This window comes from Engystomops pustulosus, chromosome 1 (assembly GCF_040894005.1).
Source record: "Engystomops pustulosus chromosome 1, aEngPut4.maternal, whole genome shotgun sequence".
Lineage (NCBI taxonomy): Eukaryota > Metazoa > Chordata > Amphibia > Anura > Leptodactylidae > Engystomops > Engystomops pustulosus.
This window is the reverse complement of record NC_092411.1, coordinates 218,596,544-218,624,274: the sequence shown is the minus strand read 5'-3', so window position 1 is coordinate 218,624,274 and position 27,731 is coordinate 218,596,544. Positions and strand designations below refer to the sequence as shown.

General features: G+C 39.4%; 1 long non-coding RNA gene across 1 annotated transcript in view; it reads left to right on the top strand.

Moving 5' to 3' along the window:
• Positions 1-747: 747 nt before the first annotated feature.
• The window catches only part of LOC140104788 (uncharacterized), a 267,416-nt gene continuing 240,432 nt past the window's right edge, over positions 748-27,731 (top strand). The window contains exon 1 of the long non-coding RNA XR_011850417.1: positions 748-794. This is a non-coding gene — a long non-coding RNA (uncharacterized lncRNA). The remainder of the gene's footprint in view (positions 795-27,731) is intronic.

Below are 27,731 nucleotides of genomic sequence, written 5' to 3'. Positions count from 1 at the left end.
TTTATACTGTATATGTTCATGCATCTGCTGTATGTTTATTCTTGGCTCGGAGCTACATTTAGGTAGTTGTTGCTGCCTGATGGTTGCCATATACATTAGTGACCCGTTTATTCTAACACTTACCAGCCTCATAATGTGACTTAGAGCTACAATATAAATAGTGTAATGTAACATCAGTAGAAACTAAATGATGCAACAAGAGGCTGTGTTACAGATTACTGCTGTAATACAAATACAATATGTTACAGAAATGTTGTGACATAAGGTCAGGGGGCAACAAGAACAGTTAGGCCAGGGCGCTGAACCACCCCCCACTACTCTCTGTCACCCGAACGGTGAATTGTGGTGTGCAACTATGCCAGTCACCACGATGTCCAGTTACATCTCAAATAAAATGAATTTATTCATTAACCCCACCCACATAGTGGTTCCCACACAATATAATGCCCCCTTCAGCAGATTGTATTGTTTCTATTTATTTGTTAAATATTTGATATATATTTTCTGGATCAATTTCTTATTATAATCAGAGCTGTGTGATATAACTAGTGTGACAGATTTTTATCCACTGGAAATAGGCAAAGAAAATACATAGCAAGCAGAGTTCTAGAAAAACTTAGAAGCAGAAAGGATATTGCAAAAATGTATAAAGCATAATGTATAATGTATAAAACTTTGTAACATGTAAAAATGAAGCATTAATTTTATGAAACTCGACAACCTTTCACACTTGGATTTATTCCTCAGCAGGAAGTATTCATTGGGAGGATACCTAACCTATCCTTATGACGGAGGTAAGTAACATATCACACTGTAAGCTGTATACTCATACGGTGGGATAAATCATCCAGTTTAGCACCTTTTCTATGAAAGGGGGAGGAGGAGTGAACATTGTCAGCAGCCAACAATTTTCTGCTGCCAATATTCTGGATTTCTCTTTAAAAGGAAAGTAACATAAATGAGGGATCACCCAAGGCCCACTTTAAGTGGAGGCCACAGTATACCCGGCAGCCATGCATAATGCTAGTGTCAGGGTCGCTAGGGAGAATGCTGGGACTTCTGGTTCTTCTGCTGGTGCCAGCAGCATTCTCCGAACGCCGGCGTGTATCCGTGCAAACTCCACCTCTCGTCCTGGGCAGCGGCTGCTAGGATCTCGCACTGTTGTGTTCGGAACTGCTGGGACTTGTGGTACCTCTGCATGGTTTACAGAAAAAACTCTCGACAGTCCAGCCAAATTCCGGAAAAAACTTTGAGACTTTTATTTGGTCAGAATACAGACACCACAGCATTGTTTTTCGATATTCCCTTTCTCAATCCATTGGGATTGGGATTGAGAAAGGGAATATCGAAAAACAATGCTGTGGATGTCTGTATTCTGACCAAATAAAAGTCTCAAAGTTTTTTCCGGAATTTGGCTGGACTGTCGAGAGTTTTTTCTGTAAGCAATTGTGACCTCAGCAAACGAGGTGAGCCCGTGCAATTTCCGAAGTACATAGAGGCTGGAGGTGAGCTGGAAAAAGATTTCTTTTTATTGAAACCTCTGCATGGTGCCTGGTTGTTCTGCACCATGAGGGGTTAATTCCCAGAAGCTGTCCAGCTCCTATCAGGTTCTGGAGGTGGAGTTCTGGCTGCATAAATTGCAGCTTCACTAGTCACCTGTGCCAGTGTTTGAAATCCCTTCATCACTCACTTGCTGCATTAGGTTGTATTGCTCTGTATCTGTATCGTTGTGACCTCGGCTAGTTTTTGACATTGACTTTGCTTACTGATTTCGCTCTTGACGTACTCTCTCGTTGTGACTCCGGCTATTTTACCATTCTTTTGTGTTTTATATTTGTCAGTCTGTTTGTGTTTCCCTTCCCACACTTATCCAGTGTATTTCGAGTCTTCAAATAGTCGCCCCACGGTTTAGCGTGGGGGGGCTATAGGAAGGGACAGAGGTTGGGACAAGCTCAGGGCACACTATCCCCTGTCTTCTGTGTTACCCAACCCTAACAACTAGTCAATGGCGGCCGTGAGCAGTTTGTGTGGCCAGTTCATGGACATGAGTTGAGAAAACCAGTGAAGTTATAACATTATTTCCTAGAGGGATTTATTCTGGCCTAGAATATTTTACACCCCCTAGTACAAAACACTGGTATCACTTTAACCAGAAACTTTATCTTATAATGGTGAGAAAACCTGTGAAGTGATAACATTAAGGTCTGGATGGATCGGGCCTAGGTTATTTTATACTTCCTGGTATAGAGTATGTCCCCAGGGGTATAATGTGCCCAGAGCCAGACTATGCCCGGACCAAGGGATATATTCAGGCCTGGGAGGGTATACTCTGGGCTATAATAAGTTTTTGAAAGAATCCATTTTTTGATTTGATGTTTAAACCAGGAGTCGAGGAAAAAATAAGAGGAGCAGCAGCATTTCTATAATGTGATCTCATCCATTAGGATCCACAACTGCTACAAAATTGCACCAGAAAACCTCAATGTGTGAATGAAGCCTGACAATGATAGTTATATGTTTGGAAACATAGAATTCCAAAGATTTCAAACTTAAATTTCTTACTTAACTTATCAGAGTTGAATCCCCAATAAAATGTAGAAAAATTAAGTAATTCTTTTGTATATCACACTGTTACGGATGGAGGTACATCCTGGGCTGAGGGGGGGGGGTGAATACACTGGCCTAATACACATTGGGGCACATTTACTTACCCGATCCCTCAAAGTTCCCAAAAGTGCCACTGTGCCACGTTTCAATAAGATTGTGCGCCCAATTTCCTGAATGTGTCGCTTCCCGGATCAGGTTCGCCAGAGTTCACCACTTTCCTCCCAGTGTATGTAAGTACATGTCTTGCAACACAATTTTAAAGTTAAATCCTGCACTTTGTCCGAATCAGTCAGATTGTCTGACTCCTCACCCCCCTCCCCCCCCCCCCGATTTGTGTCGCATGGAAGTCGGTGCCACTGCGCCAAAATCCGAATGTGTGTGCCAAAATCCCCTACTAAATACCTTTCCCAGCGGGGAGCCTGACGGAAATGCAATCCCCGGACCCTTAGTAAATAAGAGCCTTTGTGTAAATATGAAAATGATATGAAAATCTTTAGCTTTGGTAATCACATATTTGTCAACATAAAAAAGAAGACTGTTGGTAGCAGATCACAATGCATGGACAGACATACTGCTGGTAAATGCAAATTGTGGGGAGTTGAACAATTTGAACAGTGGGTAAAAAGATTGGAAATAGAGGCTCCTTTCCTGAGTCATTAACTGCATGGTCCTTCTGTGCTAAAGGGCCTTTATTTTTGGGGGGATTGACCCCATAGCATCCTCTATGCTTTGGTAATTCCCTAATGAACAACTATTAAGAAACACTGTATTTATTTTTCTCCTTTAGCCTGAAATGTATAATTCAATTGCTTAGTAAATAAATCTTAAATAGGTTAAGAAATAGTTGTTTAGTGGGGTAAAACCCAGTCACAGGTTCTCTTTAAGTTTTTTATTTTTTTTTATTTTATATGCATAAAAAATGAGACAAGAAGCTGTCAACTGCATTATAATGCATTATAAACATTTGTGTAGCCTTTTTTATTTATTTTTTAAATAAAATACAGGCATTATTCTAATGTGCATTGATGTTATGTACCTATGAGCCTTCTCTGAAACGGTTATTTATTTTAACTTTGTGGCATCAACAAATAAGAAAAGCAGTAAGTGCGTCATGTCACTAAAGCAACATTATTCAGAGAAAATACTGCCTCTGATTGCAGCATCTTTCATTTCAAAGGATAATTAGCAGCTCGCTGTGATATAACATAGGTATGTCAGAGCTCCTAGTAGAACACAGAAAATGCTTTCCATCCTTCATTATGTCTATAAAGAGCATTTAAAGTTCAAACTAGAAACTTTAACTTGTATTTTGTGTTACCATTCAAACCACTTTTTTCAATCAGTCATTGCCCTATAAACTTCCTGCATCCTAAATCCCTGAGATAATTATCAATACCTTCTGACAGACTATTCACATAACTGCTTATTGTCACTGTCAGGCAATTTCATATACTGACAAATATTGAACTTTCCATATAAGGGAATCTGTCAACAGTTTTGACTATACAAATTAGGTAGGAGTCATACGCATAATGGTTTTCTATTCCCGGACTGTAGCTGGACTTGTAGCAATTTAGCTACACTGTACACTGCACTGTAGATACACTGATGTGTGAGATCTAACCTAACACAGCACAACTTTTCCCCCTGCTATGAGTTACTGCTGTAGCAGGTATGTGTTAGAATACTATAGGAGTTACTTAGGGAAGGGGGGTTGTGATATGTTTAGTAAATGTCAGGATCAGTGGAGCACTCTAGACCACAAGGGGAGATGGTACTAGCCGACACCTGGGATCAGAGTCAAAGTGGCACCCAGTCTTTACCAGAGCCCGCCGCAGAGCGGGATGGACTTGCTGCAGCAGGGTACCACCAGGTCGTTCCACAGGTGCGGTGGCAGCACACGGTGGCAGCACACGGTGGCAGAACAGGTCGAGGTACCTTAGCGGGAGACAGTCTCATGGTTAGGTCCAGGCACGTGGCAGAGATGCAATGTCAAGTCCAATCCGGGGTCAGCAATGGGAGGTCCAGGCAGATGGGAACAGGAACACAGGCACACGGGACACAGGAACACAGCAACACAGAGGAACTCTGGTAACACAGGAACACAGAGGGACTCTGGTAACACGGCAACACAGGAACACGACAACACAGGACTCAGGAGCTGGAACACATGGGAGCAGGAACGCAGGATACACAGGAACACACAGGAACACTGGAGGCACAGGAATGCAGGAGACACAGGAACGCAGGATAATCGCTAGGGAGCTTTTTCTAAGTCTGTGAGGCACAAAGATCCGGCAGGGAGTGTAGGAAGAGTCAGTTTAAAGTGATTTCCAGAAAATTGCCAGCGCCATTTAATGGTGCATTGGCCCTTTAAATATACTGAAGGCGGCGAGTGCGGCCTAGCATGCGGGTACGCGTGCTCCACGCTGTCGGAGTCGGCGTTGGATCGAGGCAAGGTGAGTGACTCTCTGAGGAACCGGGGCAGCGAAGAGGAGCCATGACAGTGAAGAGATCTCACAAAGTAATGCTCCAAGTCCAACTAAAATTTTGGAATATCAATCATGATGATACTTTGTATGGCCAGCTCTGTATAAACTACTGAAAGATTTCATTTAAAAGATGTCTACTGCACAAAATAGTTTGGGTAGAATATCAGGTACTAAGCAGGGTTGATGTAATTGGGTCATATAACTCCTTAAATGCTACTGTTAGCAGTAATAAAAACATCTATAAGGTGTGACAGTAACCATAAGAGGGATACCCAACATCCTTGAGCAAACATACACATGGGGAGATTGCTCAGTTTGTTGACCTGTGGTAGTAGGATCCACACTCCCACACTGCAGCACATCAGAAGCTCCAATGCAAAATATGAGTACTCCTTTATTCACCAAAAAAGGAAAGTCTCTGCTCTGAGTTTTTTACTTGCAGAAAAACTCATTGGAGTTAGAGTAACCGTATGTCACACACGGATGCTCCTGGAAGTAACTGATGCTATGCTGTGGCACAGGAGGCCTAAATAGGCCCTTTACTCACGCCTTTTCTCATTGTCCTAATAGCAGGTATATAATAAATCAGTTCTCAGAACTTGACAACCTTGTTCAGGGTTACAAAACAAAGATTTTATGATTTTTGCCTTGCAGTAAGACCAACTCATGAAAAAAACATTTTAATTATATAACACAATGCAAACTCAAAAAAAATGAAGGTGATAACTATTTCCAACTATTGACAAGCTGGTGATCGTCATAGTGGTACATCAGTTAAGAGGGAATTTTATTCACTGTACACATATTTTGTTATCCTTCTCTATATGAAACGACTATTTGGAAAGAAAATTGTTTGGAATGAACCTGAAGCCACTATTGAAAATACTTCTGTATGTCCCTGATTCTTTTTTTAACTATGGTGCCCTGTGCAGCTTAAATCCATGGGTTCAGGCAGAAAATATGCAAGTAGATGAAAGCCTGTTTATCTCCATGTGGCCTACCCAAGCAGTTTCAGTACTATTCTCGGTATGGAAATCATGTAAAATTAGGATAATGCATTATTTTTCTGCATCAAAGATTTTCAGTCCCTTGAATGTAAAAAACATGTTAACCCACATACAGTAAGTAAAATCCATTATACTGCAATGAGCACATCAAATAAGAATACTTTGTAAGACTCTACCCTTAGGGCACCCTAAAGAAATCTTTTTCAGGTAGCACTGCCGATTTCCCCAAAAGGATATTCACATATTCAGACAATGTTGAAAATTCAAAGAAGCTTTAATATCCACACTACATGTTTTGTCTTTGTTGCAACTCATGCAACTCCTACAGCATTTATAAAACATATGAATCACAGATTGCGAAACTTGAAACCATGTATCCAAGACACATGGACCATAAAAGTCTAGGATATTACAAATTACTTACATAAAATTGTACTTAAAGCGGTATTCCTATGAGGACAAGATTCTATATAAATATAAATATATTCGGGATAACAAAATAACACATTTTTTAATTCACTGTTATTAATAAAAATACAGCATTTCACTGATATAATTCCAACTTGTCTCTATCATCCCTGGTGTACACAATTTTGGATGTCCCTGGATCCGACTGTAAATCTTTTGACTATGGTCGGATTCTGCTTATGAATACTTTCTCTTGTCAGCCTCCTGCCCTTCCCCCTGCATTACAAGACCAGCTCAGACACAAGCAGTGTACAGAGGCTTACTCTGCAAGCTACAGACAGATATAAGGTCTTTATACAAGAGCTGATTGTGTTTCATTGATTAGTTGAGTTAGCAGAGCTAAGAGTGTCATTGTGTGTTATATCCATCTCATGGAGCTGCCATTGTCTATGTGTCAGTAGAAGGTTCAGAAATAAAAGTTTAGATAAACCTGGACCCAGATAATCTATCCATTTTGTCAGCACACAGCATCTAGAGGGATCATGAAGTTTTCTGTCCACACTCTGGCATTTTACAATGACCATCATAGGGTGATAGGAGCAGCAAAAAAAACTAGCAAATTTGTAAAGGGGGTTTAAAAAAATCTTTATCTTGTAAACATAACTAGGGGATTAAAGTTTGAGAACATGGGCAAACCCCTTTAAAGTTAAATTTGTATGAAAGTTGGAACAGGTATATTTTATGTAAGAGAGTTTTTGTTTTTTATCTTTATGGAAATTAAAGTAAGGGTCATACCTCCTGTTCCACCTATTTTCTTTTTCTATGCTGCACAGTACCTGATAGCACAACCTCAGCACTGCCCCTTTACACAATAATAGATATGTGTTACAGGATAGAAATAAGTTAAAGGGGTATTCCAGGAACAAGCATAATTCATATACAAATGGGTACTCAAAATATAAGCTAATGTGTAACTAGCTCCCCTTAGCGGAAAATGCTGGTAACATACACTGTGATGGAGAATTAAAATGCTACTGGCCCTTTAAACAGTCCGTTAATTTCCTCCACACGGTCCGTTGTGGAGCAGACACAGGACACAAGATGGTCGCTGGTCACATGTCCACATCACATGTCCTGCACTTGCCTAGGTAAGTCATGTGATCACCACCACTTTTAGCTGTAGTCGGTTGGTTGAAGTGCATCCAGTATGGCCAGTGTTGTGGTGATGTGCAGGGATGGCAGTTACACATCATTACTATGGTAACAGAGTAGCACAGTCTGCTAGATCATCACTGGGAGCCGAGCATAAGAGGTAGGAGGAGTTACTAAGAACTAAAGAATCATGGAACTTGTAGTTTCCAGTGGCGGCCATCTTAGTGATAACTCCACCTTCTTTTGAGAGGCCATATATTTTGTAAATCATAAAATCAAACTATTTAAGCTTCATTTTGTGACTAATGACATTGAGTTTTGTTGTACTCATTTATTTATATCATCATGGGTTTTTGTGTCAGCTGTTTTTATTCCCGGAATACCCCTTTAAGATTATGTTTAAAAGAAGAAAAAAATCACCAGTGGCGCAACAATACCCCAGTGGGCAATGTTGCTAACATAGGATTGTCGTCCTATCTGTACATTTTACTTCAGAATACACACAGACCATATATACTCTCCACATACATGATGCACATACTGTATACAGTAAATATGAATTACACACATATATAAATTCAGCATATAAACACCATACACGAAACACAAGCACATGTATATATGATACACATGCAAATACATACATGAACCATATATACACTACACACATGCACCCTGGGCTAAGGGTGCACTGGACTCTGGCTCTAGCTGGGGTTAAGCAGAGCTAGCATCAGGGCACAGTTCACACCAAGAAACAGGGTTACAGGCTCTAGAGGGATGCAGAGATCAAGCCGCTGGTGGGTTGCAGGGCTCCAGACACTGGCAGGATGTAAACAGAACGGGAAAAAGGATACTCGTTCTGAACAGATTCAGAGTTCCAATACTGGCAGAAACAACTCTTGTCAGCACATCTTGAAAAGGTGGCCCTAAAAGCACCACAGTCACTTATACAGCCAGAGTATAATGTCACCTGGATATAAACTATGTCCTAAGTTATATAACATTGAAAGCCCCTCATTAATCCCACTCATTAATATTTAGCAAAGCATTACCCTCACTAATACATATACAACACTGCACCACCGCTTTCGTTAAAGTAACAGAGCAGCACCCCCTCACCAATCCATATTAATTAAAACAATTAAAATGTAGTATAGCTGCCTCAAGTTATTTATTTACTATCCTTTAGCAGACATCAGTCATTTATAAAATATCCAGAAGAAGCTCTAGTTATCAATAAAATGTTCTCCTGCAACTCCCATTTATGAATATATTCTTCAGTAGCAGCCCCCAATTATTTATATACTGTCCACAAACAGCCCCCAGTTATTAATACACTGTCATTCAGCAGCTCCCAGTATTTATTATACTGTCCAGTAATTAATACACTCTTCAGAAGTCCCCCATTTATGATTTACAATGTCCTCCAGCGGTCTCCAATTATTACCAGTAGCCAAGTAGCCATCAGTTCCAGTGTGGCCAACAGCAGCCAATAAAACAAGAATAAAAAGCAATAAACTTATTACTTATTTTTTTCCCTTGGTTTCCAGTGACACATCTTTACACTCCTGCACACACTCTATGACACGGCAGTGGCATGATGATGTCATCACTCTAATTCTGCATAATAGAGCGTGTGCAGGCAGTGATGTGTCTCTACCTTCACCACCCTGGTAATCAATTCTATGTGTGTCTTTAAGACACACAAATAACTATTTATCTATTTTTTCGCTTGATGGCAGCTGATGCAGGCCCCTTATAACCTCAGGCCAGGTCACGGTCACAACCCCTGAGAACATAATTGTTACAACTCTGCTAACCACCATATCAAACTGAATAAACACTACAACACAAAAATGATAAGAAGGTAAATATATTCTCCCAATAGTTTGTTTTAGAATGATATTTTGTTCTTCTTCTAGACACTGATCTTTTAACAACCCCTGCAGCATGAAACACTCCTACATAAACTGAAATGAATTAAACTATTCAGATTATGAGAAATCAAATATTCCTCACTGCAAGAAATTGAAGGTCATAGAAAGCATACAGCTGTGCCTTTCTCACCTAAGTATATTTCTTTTCTTCTCTTTGTACGATAAAAAGTGCTGATTGTGTTCCTGAGCAAGTACACCTAAGACACCTGGGTGTGAGGATGCTACCGCAAGTCACAATGGCAGGAAACTTGCTATCATGCAAATTAACAGAACTAAATAATTAATGGCAGAATATTCAGGAGAGCTAAATGAATTGTAAGTGATAAACAATTTTCCCTGAAGATTTAAGTTTTCAGTAATTAAAAAGTATGAAAAGGTGGAAGGATAAGAAAAAAAACAAAAAACGAAAGGCTCATTTTACATTGTAACATCTCCAAACACTTTTCAATGTATGCGGAACGGATCATCTTCTTGTCATTTCTCTCTATTGTCTGCTTGATTCCAGAGCCTGATAGTGGCTAGACAATAGAAAACAGACTTCTCAATGACAATTGTCGCTTAGCAGTTAAAACTCAGATGTAAAATTCACCTGAGGCTGCTGTCCTCTTTTCGTCCTCACTCACTCAATAGATAACAGTTCAATTACAATTACTCACCTGCTATGACTTCCATACATCTATATTTGACTATTTTAGCCTTTGTGGCTCATTTTAGGCCAGTTATGGATTTATTACACCTTTTCTAATCACTTAGAATAATTGGTAATGATGACAGCAACGGACTGTGCCACAGCATCTATGGCAGTCATTAACAAAAAGGAACCGACCAGATGGATAAGCCAACAATCTCTGAAACAATCTATTTCAGGGGTTGTGCCACCTAGTTATTGTTTTCAATTATTAATATAATAATGGCATTTTATAATGGCATTTTTACTTCTCAAATATGAATATGTAATTATATAATGATTCATATTTCTCACTCTTCCCACTCTTGGTCACTGAGAGGGCTAATTTCCGTATGTGGCAAGAAACTTTTAATAGAAATGCAGTGACTCCTAGTATTTTCAGCGCACCAGCGCATCATGAGCACCGGTCAGTGCTCCTCACAGAATCTTTTCTCCCGGTGGCTTCCTGTTCATGCACACAAAGTTCCTCTGTGCAGCACGGGTACAGCCAGGTCTGTGACATGAATGGCATGAATGCCATGCTATGGAGAGGTAGGACAGCAATCCTTCTTGTGAAGTGGATCAATTTGTGGTGGTGCCCGCGGCCCAAGTTTCTGATGCCGGAAACCAGGGGTTAACAATCTTGAAGGAGGGAGCCACAGCACCAAAGGTCAAAATTCAAAAGGGTTTATTTATAAGTGCATCCAAACATGATGAGCGCGACGTTTCGATTCACAATGAATCTTTATCAAGCATAAAAATGGCCAATGCCAGTACATATATATATACACAATATACTCAGTGACGTCATTTCCTTAAGGGCGTGGTGTGAAATTGATTAAAAGTACAATTCATATATAATACATGAAGATAAGGGAGTATTATACTCCGTATGTGAGTATTAACAACATTAAATATTGTGATTGATAAAAAACAGCAATAAACAACAATCCTTAATATTCATCAGTGATTAAATACAGGTGCAGGTCCACGTCATGTGTGCGTTGATGGGATGCGTCTCCATGGGATTAGTCCGGGCGCGCTGCGACTGTGCATGCGTAGTTGGTATGGTTGTCATGGTGATATTAGTCACCTGATCAGTGCCGATATCACAGTAGGTATTCCGATCACGTGATGTATCCTATTCATGGAGCGTACCAAAGGTAAATATGATAAACGAGAGACTTATAGTAGTCTGTGCTGTATCGGTATCACATAATCTTTGTTTTAAGTACTGAATGACACAACAAGTGCCATAATTATGCAGTAGCAGTATACTCAAGAGATATCTAGGAGGACACCCTGTAGTAAAAAGTTAGATTAAATACAAGTAATATTCGAGGGTCATGCATTCATCTAAAACATCCATAATCAGCCTCTAGAGGTACATAGGGTTAGCTAGGACGAGTCATCAAGTGTCCGTAGCGGACCAAGTCACGGCCAGCATAAAAGAACCCCAATTTTTGTACCTATACCTGGGCCATAGGGGACTGAACGTAAAGGGTTATATCTGGTGGCATTCGTCTGTGACCACAGACTGACTCTGCATACCAGTAGGTTTACCCACGTATTTGTCCCATTAGTGTTTATAGACATAGCCAGTTAATACAGGATCCCGAAAACGGGAAACTTCATGTGGCGTATTAATAACCAATCATGCAGCTACATACATACACCCCCAAGCTACAGAGAAGAAGGGGGGGTATCCAGATAGATATATCAAAACCATACCTGCCACAACGGGGAGGGAGTGAATCCTCATGATCGAGAAGGAGACGTGCATCCATGGGGAATAAAGCTTATACATAGTGAAGTGACATAATCAATCTGTGAACAAGTAAAGAAAGTTATTGAATAAGACTCAGTAATGAGTACAGTATGGAATTATCCCCAAAGCATAGGGGATCACAGTAAACCTAAGTCACTGGGCACAAAACTTAAAAATCAAAGTACAATACAGACAGTGAATGTAGTCATACCAATTGGGGACCTAGATGACACCACCCATCTTGAATTCTCTGTTTAGCCCATATGGTTCCAGAGTATTAAGTTCATATATCCATTGGAGTTCAAGGCGTTTTAATGCCCTTTCCCTATCGCCTCCCCTACGATGTTTTTGGACACCATCTATAATACGAAAACGGAGTTGTGAAATATGGTGTTGATTTCTCGTGAAGTGGTCTGAAAGGGGTAAGTCAGTTTTGCATGTTCTGATAGTCGATTTATGTTGAATAATCCGTAAACGGCATTCTTGTGTAGTCTCACCCACGTATAGTAGACCACATGGGCACTGAATCACATAAATGATAAATGAGGATAAGCACGTGTAATGCTGTCTGATGTGATATCTTTTCCCAGTGCTGGGATGGCTAAATGTGTCACCTTTTAACATATTGTTGCAGTTGCAGCAATTTAGACAGGGGAAGCAACCCTTTCTACCAGTCTCAGTCTTCACTGTTGTCTGCATGTCAGCATGTACCAGGCGGTCTCCTAGATTTTTAGGTCTTCTATATGCCATCATGGGGAGATTTTGGAATTCAGGTATGTTAGGAAAAGAGTCCCGAATGACAGACCAGCTGTCTCTTAAAATATTTGCTACTTTTTTGCTTGCTGTGCAGAAGGTGGACACAAACGGAATACGTTTAGTGCCCTCCACTGGTTTGGGTTTTGTTGTAACAACGTGCTTCTTTGTTGTTCCCTGACCCTAGTTTTAGTGCGGGTCAGTAAGGGGCGAGGATACCCCCTCTTTTCGAATTTAGTGCACATAGAGCCTAGTCTTAGGTCCACTTTTTCCTCCTCGGCCACAATTCTACGAACCCTAAGCAGTTGACTAAATGGTAGTGAGTCTAACATATTCTTTGGATGATTGCTACTATGTAATAGTAGGCTGTTTTTGTCAGTAGTTTTGGTATAAATGTCAGTAAGAAGTTGATTGTTATTAATATTAACTACTGTGTCCAAAAATTGTAAGGATGTCTTTGAGTTTACCATGGTGAATTGTAGCTCAGGGATGTGTAAATTAATCTCTTGTGCAAACAATGACAATTCTTCCTCACTTCCCTTCCATATGAAGAATATATTGTCTATGTACCTCATCCAGCCTACCACATGGTGGAAGCGGCTGGATGGGTACACAAACTTTTCCTCAAACCATGCCATGTAGATATTGGCGTATGTGGGTGCCACATTGGACCCCATGGCGACGCCACGTTTTTGTACAAAAAATTCATTTTGGAAGAGGAAGTAGTTGTAATGGAGTACTATTTCCAAAAGGGAAATGATAAACTCCTTGCCATGGGCATCCAATTGCCAATCTTTTATGGCGTCTGCCACTGCCATTACTCCTTTTTCATGGTCTATGCTCGTATATAGGCTTACAACGTCAAAGGAAACCAAGATGTCATTCTCTCCTATTGACAGTGTACTGAGCCTATTAATAAAGTCTGTGGTGTCTCTAACATATGAGCGGGTTAAAGTGGCTGCTTTTCTTAAAACTCTGTCCAAGAACATGGATAGTGGTGAGAGGATCGAACCCATACCGGCTACGATGGGTCGGCCGGGGGGATTTCTAAGGTTTTTATGAACTTTTGGGAGTAAATACAAGACCGGTGTGATAGGATGTTGTGTCAAGAGGAATGCGTGGAGCTTGCTATCTATCAAATCTATAGCATATGCATTATCTACTACCAATTTGATTTTTTTGGAGATATCAAATTTAGGGTCATGTGAGCATTTGGTGTAAACTTCTGTATCATTTAGTTGGCGAAAAGCCTCCTCTACATACTGGGTGGTGTCCATCACCACGATCGTCCCGCCTTTGTCGGCTGGTTTGATCGTCAGGTGACTGGCACCAGCCAGTGTGTTCAGGGCATCAATTTCTTCTGAGGTCATATTCGGTTGGGTCAAGTGCTGTGTCGTATTACACTTTAAATCATTAAATTTATTCTTCACAATTTGTATATAGGTTTCAACAGCATTAGATACCTGTGGGGGTTGAAACCTACTCGGGTTGGACAAGCCAACCTCCCCCGATTTAAACATACAATCAGGTCTATGTGTATTCTGGGGATGATCCGTAATATCGGTATTGGTCACACTGATATTATTAGCAAAAAAAGCCTTTAGTCTAATGCGTCTAAAAAAAGAAAATAAATCGCATTCATATTTAAACCAGTCTACCTTGCTTTGAGGTGCAAACGACAGTCCCTTGTTGAGAACTTTCAATTCAGTATCGGATAGTTGTACAGAGGAGATGTTGATGACCAAGTTATTGTCCAGATCTATTCTTTCGGAGGTTTCTTCCCGGACGGGGGTAATTTGGAGCGAGTAGGGTATCCTTTTGCGGGTTCTTTCATGCTTCCTACCGCCCCGCCTGTATCTTTTGTGGGTTTGTCTCTCTGTCCTAAAAAAGCCGATGAGGATGCAATACTTGAGGATTCATCAGAGGAGTCAGTTTCAAATCTTCCCTGGCCTCGTGGTCTTCTCTTCTTCTTAGGCTGAGATCTAGGGAATGTATTTTCCGGGGCTTGCCATTTGTATACAGTCCCCTTTCTATAGTCCTCGAGGTCCCGATGCCACTTCTGTCGCTTAATGGTTTCTTGCTCCGTTTTAAATTGGTCCAAATTTTTGTTGTGCTTTTCAAGAAAGTCATTGTATTCCTGGGTAGAGAGAAGTTCCTTAAGTTGGTTATCGTATTTAGTACATAAGATTTTACTGTCCTTTATGTTATATTGGAGAAATTCAATGTTTAGAAGCATAACATCAAATGAAAATTTATTTGCTATTTGCTCCAATTTGGAGCCAAAAGTTGAGTCTTGGGGGAATAAGTTTGGGCGTAGATGAGAACGCAAGCCCCTTGGTATCCTCTTAACTTTATAATATTCAGCGAGTGTAGACAAATGTAACTCCATAGATATCAAGTGTCTTCTTTCCGAATCCCATTGTTTTCTAATGATATCTGTAGTGGGTTTGTTCAAAAAGGTACTATCACCCAAGTTTCCCGCCATGATACGTTCCGCATCACTGTCTGAGTAAGTAAACATGCTTGGAATTTCAATATTGCACATACCTTGTTCCATGTTAAAAAAGTTCAAAATATTAGAATGAGGTAGAAAACCGATTGCACGCCCGGCGCATCAAAAGTCCAAACAATGGAGAGGTAGGACAGCAATCCTTCTTGTGAAGTGGATCAATTTGTGGTGGTGCCCGCGGCCCAAGTTTCTGATGCCGGAAACCAGGGGTTAACAATCTTGAAGGAGGGAGCCACAGCACCAAAGGTCAAAATTCAAAAGGGTTTATTTATAAGTGCATCCAAACATGATGAGCGCGACGTTTCGATACACAATGAATCTTTATCAAGCATAAAAATGGCCAATGCCAGTACATATATATACACAATATACTCAGTGACGTCATTTCCTTAAGGGCGTGGTGTGAAATTGATTAAAAGTACAATTCATATATAATACATGAAGATAAGGGAGTATTATACTCCGTATGTGAGTATTAACAACATTAAATATTGTGATTGATAAAAAACAGCAATAAACAACAATCCTTAATATTCATATCCTCATTTATCATTTATGTGATTCAGTGCCCATGTGGTCTACTATACGTGGGTGAGACTACACAAGAATGCCGTTTACGGATTAATCAACATAAATCGACTATCAGAACATGCAAAACTGACTTACCCCTTCCAGACCACTTCACGAGAAATCAACACCATATTTCACAACTCCGTTTTCGTATTATAGATGGTGTCCAAAAACATCGTAGGGGAGGCGATAGGGAAAGGGCATTAAAACGCCTTGAACTCCAATGGATATATGAACTTAATACTCTGGAACCATATGGGCTAAACAGAGAATTCAAGATGGGTGGTGTCATCTAGGTCCCCAATTGGTATGACTACATTCACTGTCTGTATTGTACTTTGATTTTTAAGTTTTGTGCCCAGTGACTTAGGTTTACTGTGATCCCCTATGCTTTGGGGATAATTCCATACTGTACTCATTACTGAGTCTTATTCAATAACTTTCTTTACTTGTTCACAGATTGATTATGTCACTTCACTATGTATAAGCTTTATTCCCCATGGATGCACGTCTCCTTCTCGATCATGAGGATTCACTCCCTCCCCGTTGTGGCAGGTATGGTTTTGATATATCTATCTGGATACCCCCCCTTCTTCTCTGTAGCTTGGGGGTGTATGTATGTAGCTGCATGATTGGTTATTAATACGCCACATGAAGTTTCCCGTTTTCGGGATCCTGTATTAACTGGCTATGTCTATAAACACTAATGGGACAAATACGTGGGTAAACCTACTGGTATGCAGAGTCAGTCTGTGGTCACAGACGAATGCCACCAGATATAACCCTTTACGTTCAGTCCCCTATGGCCCAGGTATAGGTACAAAAATTGGGGTTCTTTTATGCTGGCCGTGACTTGGTCCGCTACGGACACTTGATGACTCGTCCTAGCTAACCCTATGTACCTCTAGAGGCTGATTATGGATGTTTTAGATGAATGCATGACCCTCGAATATTACTTGTATTTAATCTAACTTTTTACTACAGGGTGTCCTCCTAGATATCTCTTGAGTATACTGCTACTGCATAATTATGGCACTTGTTGTGCCATTCAGTACTTAAAACAAAGATTATGTGATACCGATACAGCACAGACTACTATAAGTCTCTCGTTTATCATATTTACCTTTGGTACGCTCCATGAATAGGATACATCACGTGATCGGAATACCTACTGTGATATCGGCACTGATCAGGTGACTAATATCACCATGACAACCATACCAACTACGCATGCGCAGTCGCAGCGCGCCCGGACTAATCCCATGGAGACGCATCCCATCAACGCACACATGACGGGGACCTGCACCTGTATTTAATCACTGATGAATATTAAGGATTGTTGTTTATTGCTGTTTTTTATCAATCACAATATTTAATGTTGTTAATACTCACATACGGAGTATAATACTCCCTTATCTTCATGTATTATATATGAATTGTACTTTTAATCAATTTCACACCACGCCCTTAAGGAAATGACGTCACTGAGTATATTGTGTATATATATGTACTGGCATTGGCCATTTTTATGCTTGATAAAGATTCATTGTGAATCGAAACGTCGCGCTCATCATGTTTGGATGCACTTATAAATAAACCCTTATGAATGCCATGCTGTCACACATAAAGACAAGAGGAAAGAGATGCGTTGAAAAGTAAGTATATACATTTTATTTTCTAGCGGAGGGACTGCTGCTTTTGTCATTTCATAAGTAAGGGGAGGGCTGCGTGGAGCATTTCATTAGTAAGGGGAGGGCTGCATGGAACATTTCATTAGTGAGGGGAGGCTGCATGGGGCATTTCATTAGTGAAGGGAGGGCTACATGGAGCACTTCATAAGTGAGGGGAGGCTGTGTGGGGCATTTCATTAGTGAGGGGAGGCTGCATGGAGCATTTCATGAGTGAGGGGAGGCTGCATGACATGGACTAATCACTAGTGCAGGGAGGCTGCAAGAGGCATTTCATTAGTTAGGGGAGACTGCTGAACATTACATTAGTTGGGGGCTTCTGGGCATTTCATTACTTGGGGAGGCTGCATGGGGCATATCATTACTGGGGGAGGTTGTGACCAATGCATTTCACACCATAGGTTTATACTTGAGTTAATAAGTTTTCCCTGTTTTGAGTGTAAAATAATGTGCCTCAGCTTATACTCGGGTCAGCTTATACTCAAGTATTTATAGCAAATTTGAAATAATTCAAAATATGTACTGTATATAGCAAAAACGAACCAAAACTGAAATGAAACAGATCAGATTTAAAGAAGGGAATCTGGTAAATCCACAAAGTTCCAGTAAGTCTACCTTTATGTGGATTAATTAGCTGTGCGGTCATGGGTCACCTATAGCCACTTTTGGTCTGCTGAGTGCTTGAGTGATTGGCTGTTGCTATGATTTGAATGTAGGCCATGCAGGGGGATGTAAACAATGACAGTGAGAACAACCAGTATCTGACAGATTTACTTTGAGTATGTAAGCATTATATTGTTTTGTTTTTTGCTGGGTTCACATGGAACATAATTACTTTTGAATTCTTTCTGTCCAAAGTCAGGCAGTGGATTATCCTGAATTCTGCAATCACAATAAATTCCCAATGTGGGGCATTTTTTGTTTGTTCAGCCACTGCTTTTACTGATAGCATTGCTAAGTAAGAAAGCTGTGGTAAAAACCTACAGCATAAACTGACATGACAGCATGCTCGGAATAATGGTTACATGGGCCTTCTGTCTGCTTCCCTAGTTTTTCTGGCAGTGATATACTTCCTTTACTACTCCATTGTGAGGCTCCATAATCCCCCCAAAATGTACCTGACAATAATTTATATTTTCTCCGCTCCCCTTCTCTTATGTTTTATTACATTGTGTCCGGATCATCCAAGCAGCTACCATGTGCTACACCGGCAGGAGGCACAATGATGTCATTCCATCACTTCTCGCATACATAGGATGAAGAGCAAGGAGCCATTGTATTAATTTGTGTATCTTCAATACATCCAGGACACCAAGTCTTGCATGAACTGCACCACTCTAATTTATGCAAAATACACATTTATAATTGCAACTTCTGTGGTTTGGAATAAAGTTTTGGATGGCTCACCTAAATATATCTCAGAATTATGCTTGGAACATAACCTTCCAAAGAGATATTTTTAAAAGTTTTACAAATTAACTGTATTTTGTGGGAAAAAAAACCATGTGCAGAACTGTAGGATGCAACTGTACTGTAAAAAATTCAATAAAATCTACCAACGAATGAAACATTTACAAATCACCACCAGTGACTAAATATGGCTAAATTAGGCTGAAGGGCTCTGGGTACACTTCCCCTCCATAACCCTTATAAGGTCCATTGCCTCCCTCTCCACTGCTTCAATAGATGGCTGACGTCATCAGGAGTAGGGCAGGGGAAAGGGGAGCAAGCTGGTTAGAAGGGGCTTCAGTAACTTTCCCCAGAGCCCTTTAGTCAAATTAACATACAGATAAAAGTCTTTTTCAAAAGGAACCAGCCAGTAATTATTGCTAATAAAGGTATGTCAGGCTGTGTTTTTTAACCTCTAGAAAGCACTAGTGGTACTTTTAAAGGTTAAATCAGATGGTAAATATCCTTTAAAAGGAATATGTACATTTTATGCAATTATTACCCAATTTAATCTCTTTTCTCCTGTTCGGAAGTCAGAAAGAGAACTGGGTCTATCATTCCCATCCACAACCCCCCAACCATGATAAGCTTAGCATAGACAAATCACTTTGACTTGAATTTTAAAATACTATACCCATGGAACAACACTCATTTTCCAAGCTCCAAACATTTTAAAGTATTAAAAGTTTAAAATTGTATCCATCGTGTTGGTAATAATAGCATGACTTAAAATGTGTCACCTTCATGCTATTTTTACCATAATGTTGGATACAATTTTTGAACTTTAATTCAATATTTTTAGCTTAAACTATCTTACTCCTTGAAGCCGATGCCAAAATCCTTTTCTCTCATCTGCATCAAACATTCCTGGGACCAGACCAGCCTTAGCTCCACGTGCACTGCCAAATTCAACAGACTAATCACCACAAAGTAACCCAGATTACTATGCCATGCCATTTTTAACCTTCTATCATCCTTGAACACTGAATTTTATTTTCTGAGACTAAGTATAAAAGTATTCCCCCTCTCCATGCATAAGTTTATCCTGTGTTATTTACTTAGGGCTACCATCATTGGAGGAATACTGGGACTACAGGTACGGGTTGGCTAGGAAAAGTCATGCAGAGTTACAGAATTCTCTCCTGGCGGCACTGGTAATTTAAATTGGAAATCACTTCATGCTCTCTCTTCATAAGCTTCCTCCTGCCATCCCACAATCATGCATCCATATAATAAACCACATGAGATGGATGCAAAGAAAGGATAGCAGTGCCCCTTCAGCATGTCTTAAAGACACAGGTAGAACTGATGAAGGGAATAAACTGTGACTCTGGGCCCAGACCCGTTTTCTGGCTGTGCATGTGACAGAAGTCCCAGTATTCCCCAACTGGGACGTCCCGTGCATATGGGACTATTATTAATTTAAAGTATAGTCAACAATATTGTAGGACCGATCCTGGACAAGATCACTATTTCCCTAACAACATTTCTCTCATATACTTAATTTCCTTATGGCTCTCTCTAACAATGCTGGCCATAAGCTTTCATTTTTATCTTAGTAGTATCTCCATGGCTATCTCCATTATAACCGTTTTTGGATTGAGCACAGTGTAAAGGGAATGTAGAGGCAGGTGAAATATCATCTTGGTCTTGAGAAATAGTTCACATTCATGCAAGTAAATATTTTAGAAACATGAAAAAGTCACTCTGCTATATGCAATTGATATTGCACTTCGGAAATATGTGATAAATAAAAGCCACGTGCAGAATTGATATGTTTGCAATGATTTCATCTGTCTAATAAAAATGTAGCAAAGTAATACACTGCTGTTAAAATGTCACTAAAATCTATGATGCAAGAACAGTTTACACATGGTCATCGCTCACTGCATAAATACATAGGAAAAGTAATAGTCAGTGAAAATATGGATGCAGAGCTGGGAATGAGAAGTGTTTGAATGGGTCATTGAAGGAAAAAGTTATATTTTACTGGCAAAGTGTTTCTTTTAGATTGCAGTTTTGTTGATTACTTACATGATTTCATCAGCCTTGGCATTATAAGTTATCTGAAATATTTAGATTTATATTTAAGCATGTTCATAAACAAAAACCCCAAAAATTGTTGTATTTTTATAATTAACAATATAATGTCTTCGGTTCTGTTGCTTTGTTTCATATTAATGAAGCAGAATAAAATAAAAAATACCCTCAGTCTTTCATTAAAGTCATTGATCTTTATTTGTCTTCCAGTTTTTTCTGTCTTTTTTGAGACATTTTTTCATGCATTGCAATTTTTGTGCCTTTTTGGGGACATTTTGAAACTTCTATTCTAGATGTGCTAAATGTTGCAAATGACATTTATCATTTAAAATCGTGCAATAGGTTGAGCAGCCTCAACTTGCGAATTTTAAGAAGCAATGTGTGATAAATAACTGGTTAAGTTTTTTACTAATCAAATAAAAGTTAAGTTTTAAGCCTGACCTACAAGGCACCATTCTGTCTTAGGACAGTTTTCTAAATAAACTAACTGTGTGGATGATGCAGTGCTGTGTGTGTAACTATGGATGATGCAGTGCTGTGTGTGTAACTGTATGAATGATGCAGAGCTGTGTGTAACTGTATGGATGATGCAGAGCTGTGCCTGTAACTGTATGGATGTAACATATCTGTGTGTGCTGCACTTTAGTGCGACCAACAGGGATATTTTATTTGGTGTAAAACATATTTTTCCTTTTTTGGAAGCCTAACTCTGGGGTGCGTCCTATAGAAAGAAGTGTCTTATAGTCCGAAAAATACCATATATATATATACCGTATATATTCGAGTATAAGCCGACCGAGTATAAGCCGAGACCCCTAATTTTACCACCAAAAACTGGGAAAACCTATTGACTCGAGTATAAACCGAGGGTGGGAAATGGATTGGTCACAGACCCCCCCCCCAGTATATAGCCAGCCAGCCCCCTATAAAATACAGCCTGCCCCCAGTAGCATACAGCAACCCCAGCCTGCCCCCAGTTGTATACAGCCTGCCCCCAGTTGTATACAGCACTGCCCAGCCTGCCCCCAGTTGTATACAGCACTGCCCAGCCTGCCCCCAGCAATGGCGGCGCCCAGCGCGATGTACAGATGGCAGAAGACGGGCGCGGAAGCCAGAAGAGTACCCACACGGACATCGGGGGAGCAGAGCTGCACATCGTGGCCAACGGAGGGTGAGTATATGAGTATATTATTTTTAAAGTATTTTTTACTTATTTTGTGACTCGTGTATAAGCCGATGGGACGTTTTTCAGCACATTTTTTGTGCGAGTATATACGGTATGTATATATATATATATATATACATACTTGTAGACAATTGAGCAGCCACAGCGAGACAGTACACTTCCTTGAGAAATGCTAAGGGCCGCCTGATGATCTACAGTCATACAGTAGGTATACAAAGAATTAAAGTTCCTATCCTTATCTGTCTGTAGTGTATGAATCTCAGAAGGCTTCCAGATGCACTACTCACTACAGGAGAAAGAAGTGGAAATAAGGCAAGGGGAAGTTCTTTTTAACCCTTAAAAGACCTTTATTTTTCACTCTTTACGATCAAAGATCTATAACTATAACTCTGTGACACCTTGTTTTCTGCATAGAAAATTGCATTTCATAGTGATGGTATTTATTCTTCCATGCCATATACTGGGAAGCAGGAAAAAAATTCAAATTGCAGTGAAATTTGTGAAAAAAATGCATTTACTGCGTTTTCTTGTGGGCTTAGAATTTACGGCTTTCACTGTTCACAAATGACAGGTCTACTTAATTCTTTGGGTCGGTGCGATCATGGGGATATCAAATTTGTATAGATTTTATGATGTTTTCATACAGTTACAAAGATATTTACATATAACTTTTTTATAATTCAATGTACGGAGCTGTGGGTGGTATCTTTTGTTGCAAATTTTTAGAACTGTACAATCTTTTGATAACTTTTTATAGATTTTTTTTTTTTCAAAATTTTTTCATATATTTTGATAGAATGTGCATTTTCAGATGCGGCAAAACCTAAATTGTTTGTGATTTTTACTGTTTATTTATATTTATATCAGTTCTAGGGAAAGGGGGGTGATTTGAATTTTTAGGTTTTTTTTAAATTATGTATATACTCGAGTATAAGCCGACCCAAGTATAAGCTGAGGCCCCTAATTTTACCACAAAAACCTGGGAGAACCTATTGACTCGAGTATAAGCCGAGGGTGGGAAATGGATTGGTCACAGCCTCCCCAGTATATAGCCTGCCGGACCCTGTCACAAGGTATATAGCCAGCACCTGCCCCCCACTATATAGCCTGCCACCCCGTATCCCACAGTATATAGCCAGCCCCCTGCCCCAGTATATAGCCAGCAGTGGGGGAAGTCGGAAAGGTGAGTATAAGCCGAGTTTGGGTTTTCAGCACATTTACTTGTGCTGAAAAATTAGGCTTATACTTGAGTATATATGGTATACAATTAATTAATTTTTACTTTTACTATTTTTCAGATCCGATTGTTCTTACCATATACTGCCATACTACATTACCACCTCATTCATTACAATGTACAATTTTCAAAGACCAAAAGTTGTCATGGCAATTGATCGCTGCTCCCTGATGATGTCACAGGGAGTGGTGTTGGCAGTGATGTGCGAGTGTTAGCGGTAAGTCTTTGCTGCGATATGCAGCAAAGACTTGCCGGCTATGGGGAGGGCTCAGCCCGTGCACCCGCAGCCGACCTGTGAAATGCTATTACGTCATGGGTCGTGAAAAGGTTAAATTATATTACTAAGTTTACTGAATTGGAAGGCACCTTGTTGTAGAGTGGAAGGAGCCAGTTTATTCACATCAATAGATTTAGCATAACATTTATGTTACACACCTAATTCTTTGCTTTCTCACGGCTATAAAGTCATGGGGCCAATCTTATAATTAATTGGTAACCTTCCTTGCATTAGTGTACATTTAAACATAGCTTTCAATAACTGAAAGTCCTGCTTCTTTGACTCAGCATAGGGTTAGCACAGAACATAACATTAAATATTCTCTTTCTTCTATTTTATTAACAGAGCACAACCTATGAATTAGCACAATCTATAAATTTTTGGATAGTACCAATAAATTTTGTCATAAATGAGGCAGGCGTTTTGGGTTGTTGTTCTTCAAGCTTTTGTGCCTTCTCCTTAATGTTTGCTAAGTCTAACTTTCAATAAAATTAAACTTGATCCACTTTCATAATTGAAGTTAAATGATCATTCAAAATAAGTAAAAATGCAACATACAAACCCAATGGATAGCCTGTCTGATATTTTTGGCATACATTGAAAGCCACTCGGCAAGGTGCTCTCTAATTCATAGAAACTGCAGAACCCAAATAGAAAAAATATTTTTTAATCAACCCAATTCAAAAAAACATTTTTTTGCTATATTGTTTATGCTCAGCTATAGAAAGAAAATCTCAAAAGATGTTGATAACTTTTAATGCCATTTGCCATTTTACTTGAATCTCTTAACTCAGAAACGTTAATAATATTATACATAATAATATTAAAGGGGTTGTCTGGGAATAAAAAAAAATAATATATGGCTGGGTATACAATAAAAATAACAAACCTCCTATTCTCAAAATATAATATAATATAAAATTGTTAAAAATAACAATAATAAATCTTTGTTTATATAGGGGCATAATTTCCTGCAGTGTTTTACAGATCAAGGGGACATATACAAATAAAATAAGACATTATAGAGGAATAACATGGTTCCATTATACAATAGGCATGAGGACCCTGCTTGCAATATCTTTTAACCTACAAGCAAAGCTTACAAGTTTTTTGTACATAAAATAGACAGACATGTGAGTGAATGTGAAGTTCGCATTCTCTGTTGGACCAAGTGGAGCTTTATAAAGTAAATGTGTTCATACATTTATTTTCCTTTTATCGTTCTTGAACCATAAACATCATGTTCATGTCCTTTATTCCACTGACACTAAAAAAAAAAAAATGATAACATTCCTTCAATAACTTAACCACATTCTGCCAATGACAAGCATAATACCGCTCTCTATAAAACTACCTCTTGAACTAATAGATTGATCCTCAAATATCAATGTGGAAGCATGTGCCTAGAATGAAAACAATTTACAGATTCATGGCATTGAAGCAAAATGATGTTATTCCAACATTGTGCTATGCAGGGTCATCATTTTAAACTCTTAGGAAAATGTGTCAATACTACATGAGCCTTTGGACCCTAGTCATAGAAAAGGAGCAATGGGGCTCATTTGGAAGAAAGAAACATGTTTTTATTGTTTTTGTATGAAGAACCATGTTTTTTTATTCAATATAGGCTTTGACGCTCAATGATAAAGCCTAATGAAACATGTCTCCATAATGCATGCAGCTTATACTCACTGTGCTGCAATTTATTTCCTTGTCTTAACCCCTTACCTCCGACGCCTGTTATCAGATTCCGACATGTGTCACTACATTTGGAACGCTTTAACCTATCCAAGTGATTTTGAGTTTGTTTTGTTATAACACATGGGGGCACAATTACTTACCCGGCCGACGGAGTTCGCCCAAAGTGCATTGTCCGACGATCATGCACTGTGCCGCAATTCACTAAGATCGTGCGCCCTATATCCTGCATGTGTCGCTTCCCCGCTCAGGCAAGTCCAGCGGAGTTCACCTTCTTCTTCCTGGTGCATGTAAGTTCATTTTCTTGCGAACCAATTTGAATATTAAATCCTGCGCTCAGTCCGAATCAGTTGGATCGTCCAACGCCCCCCCACGATTTCTGTAGCATTAAAATCAGCGCTGCTGCGCCAAAATCCGATCACATGCGACACAATCTCCTTCTAAATACCTGTCACAGTGGCGATATCCCAAAAATTTCCAAAATCCGTCGATAGTGTGTTCCGCGGACCCTTAGTAAATAAGCCCCATGTTGTAACTTAATGTTATTTGATTATTTAACTCGGTGACATGTTTTGCATCTAATAATGAAAAAAATAAAATTTTGAAAAAATGTGCAATGCTCAAACTTTTCTGCTTTCCAGACAGTTAGTTATACCACCCAAATAACATGATAGAAATCATTTACAGAATGTCTGCTTCATGTATGCATGCTGCATTTTTATAGGATATTATAAAGCTTTTGGTGCAATCTTTTACGTTTTCATGAAAAAGGTCAAAGTTCTGAGGGACCAGTTCATCTTTCAAGTGACTTTGAGACGCCTACTGTAAATAATAGTGTAGACCCATCAATTACCCCATTATATAAACCATACCTCTCAAAGTGTGTACAAGAACTTTTAGAAAGTTTGTTAACTTTAGTAAGTTTAGAAGATTAAGAAACTAGAAATAGCAATTATTTTGGAAACTCCATTAATTTTGGACAAGAATTTGCACAATAGACTAAATGCCAATTAAATATGCCGATTCCCCATATGTTTTGGTAAAGTGTTGTATGGGAAGACACGTAATAGAAGGGAAGGAGCGCCATTCAGAGTAGATCTGCATCATCACGTTGTCTACACCACACAAGTTTTAATTTTTTGGACATTATGGACATATAACGGCTTAATTTTTTTGCAAGATACTTAATTTTGGGACATTTATAGCTTATTGTTGAGATTTTATTAACTCTTTCTGGGTGGAGGAAAAGAAAATCAATTCCTTTAATCAATTAATGAAGAATCAAGGTTTTTTTTTTTTTTTTTTTTTACAGAGCTCCCCAGGACCAGTAATGCTTTAGATATATTGCACAGATTGTTACATTGTTAGATTGATGTTATGTTATTGGACACAGTTACAGTTCTTTTTTTATTGTTATAAAAATGCTTTCACATTTATTTTTCACTTCTTACTTTAATTGACTGCTTGTTTAATTTACTGCACTGCAATATATATATATACAGTATATGTTGCTAAACTGCCTTCTTCCTCCCTGACAGATAGAGAACTTACAGTCAGTGAGGAAGAAGTACTTGCAGGCAGCAGAGAATGTTTGCAAAAATAACAAACTTTCATGTGAACAGCATGATTAGTTCATCATGGTGTTCAAAGATGTCTTCTCAGTTCTTGAGCTGGTGATAGTAGCCAGTGCTGATCGATGAAGTAGCACGGAGAATTGCTGTCATCGCTGTAATCACTCCACCGGAATTAACATGCTGAAGACATAATGACCAGCCTTACAGCCCATTAATTTACATTGGGTGAGGGGGCATCAAGGGGTTAATAACATGCTAACTTTAATCTTTCAAAGCTTACTGCTTTCTTAAATGTATTAAAGGTGGGTAAGTATGATTTGATGTTTGATATGCATTAAATGCAACCTACTGTAAAGTCCAAGTCATTTTTTGCTATGCACTTTTATTATGCTCATCTTCTGTATTATTTTTCTAGTACATAATTCTTCTCATCCTCAACTTACGGTGCCCCCACGTAGTGGAAACTCAGGGTGTCAGACACTTTTACCTGTCTGCACTCCAGCGATGGCTCCTATGGCCCTAGGTGGCTGGTAAATGCGCAACCCAGCTCTGTGAAATTTAAAGGGCCATTGTGCCCCCTGCCGGATCTTTGTGCCTTGTTGCCTTTGAGAAAGTGTGTTATTGTGACTGTTGTGATTATCCATTGTGACTTCTGCTTCGTTTCCTGCCCTTGATTCTCTGCTGCCTGTATTGATCTTCTGCTATGTCCCCG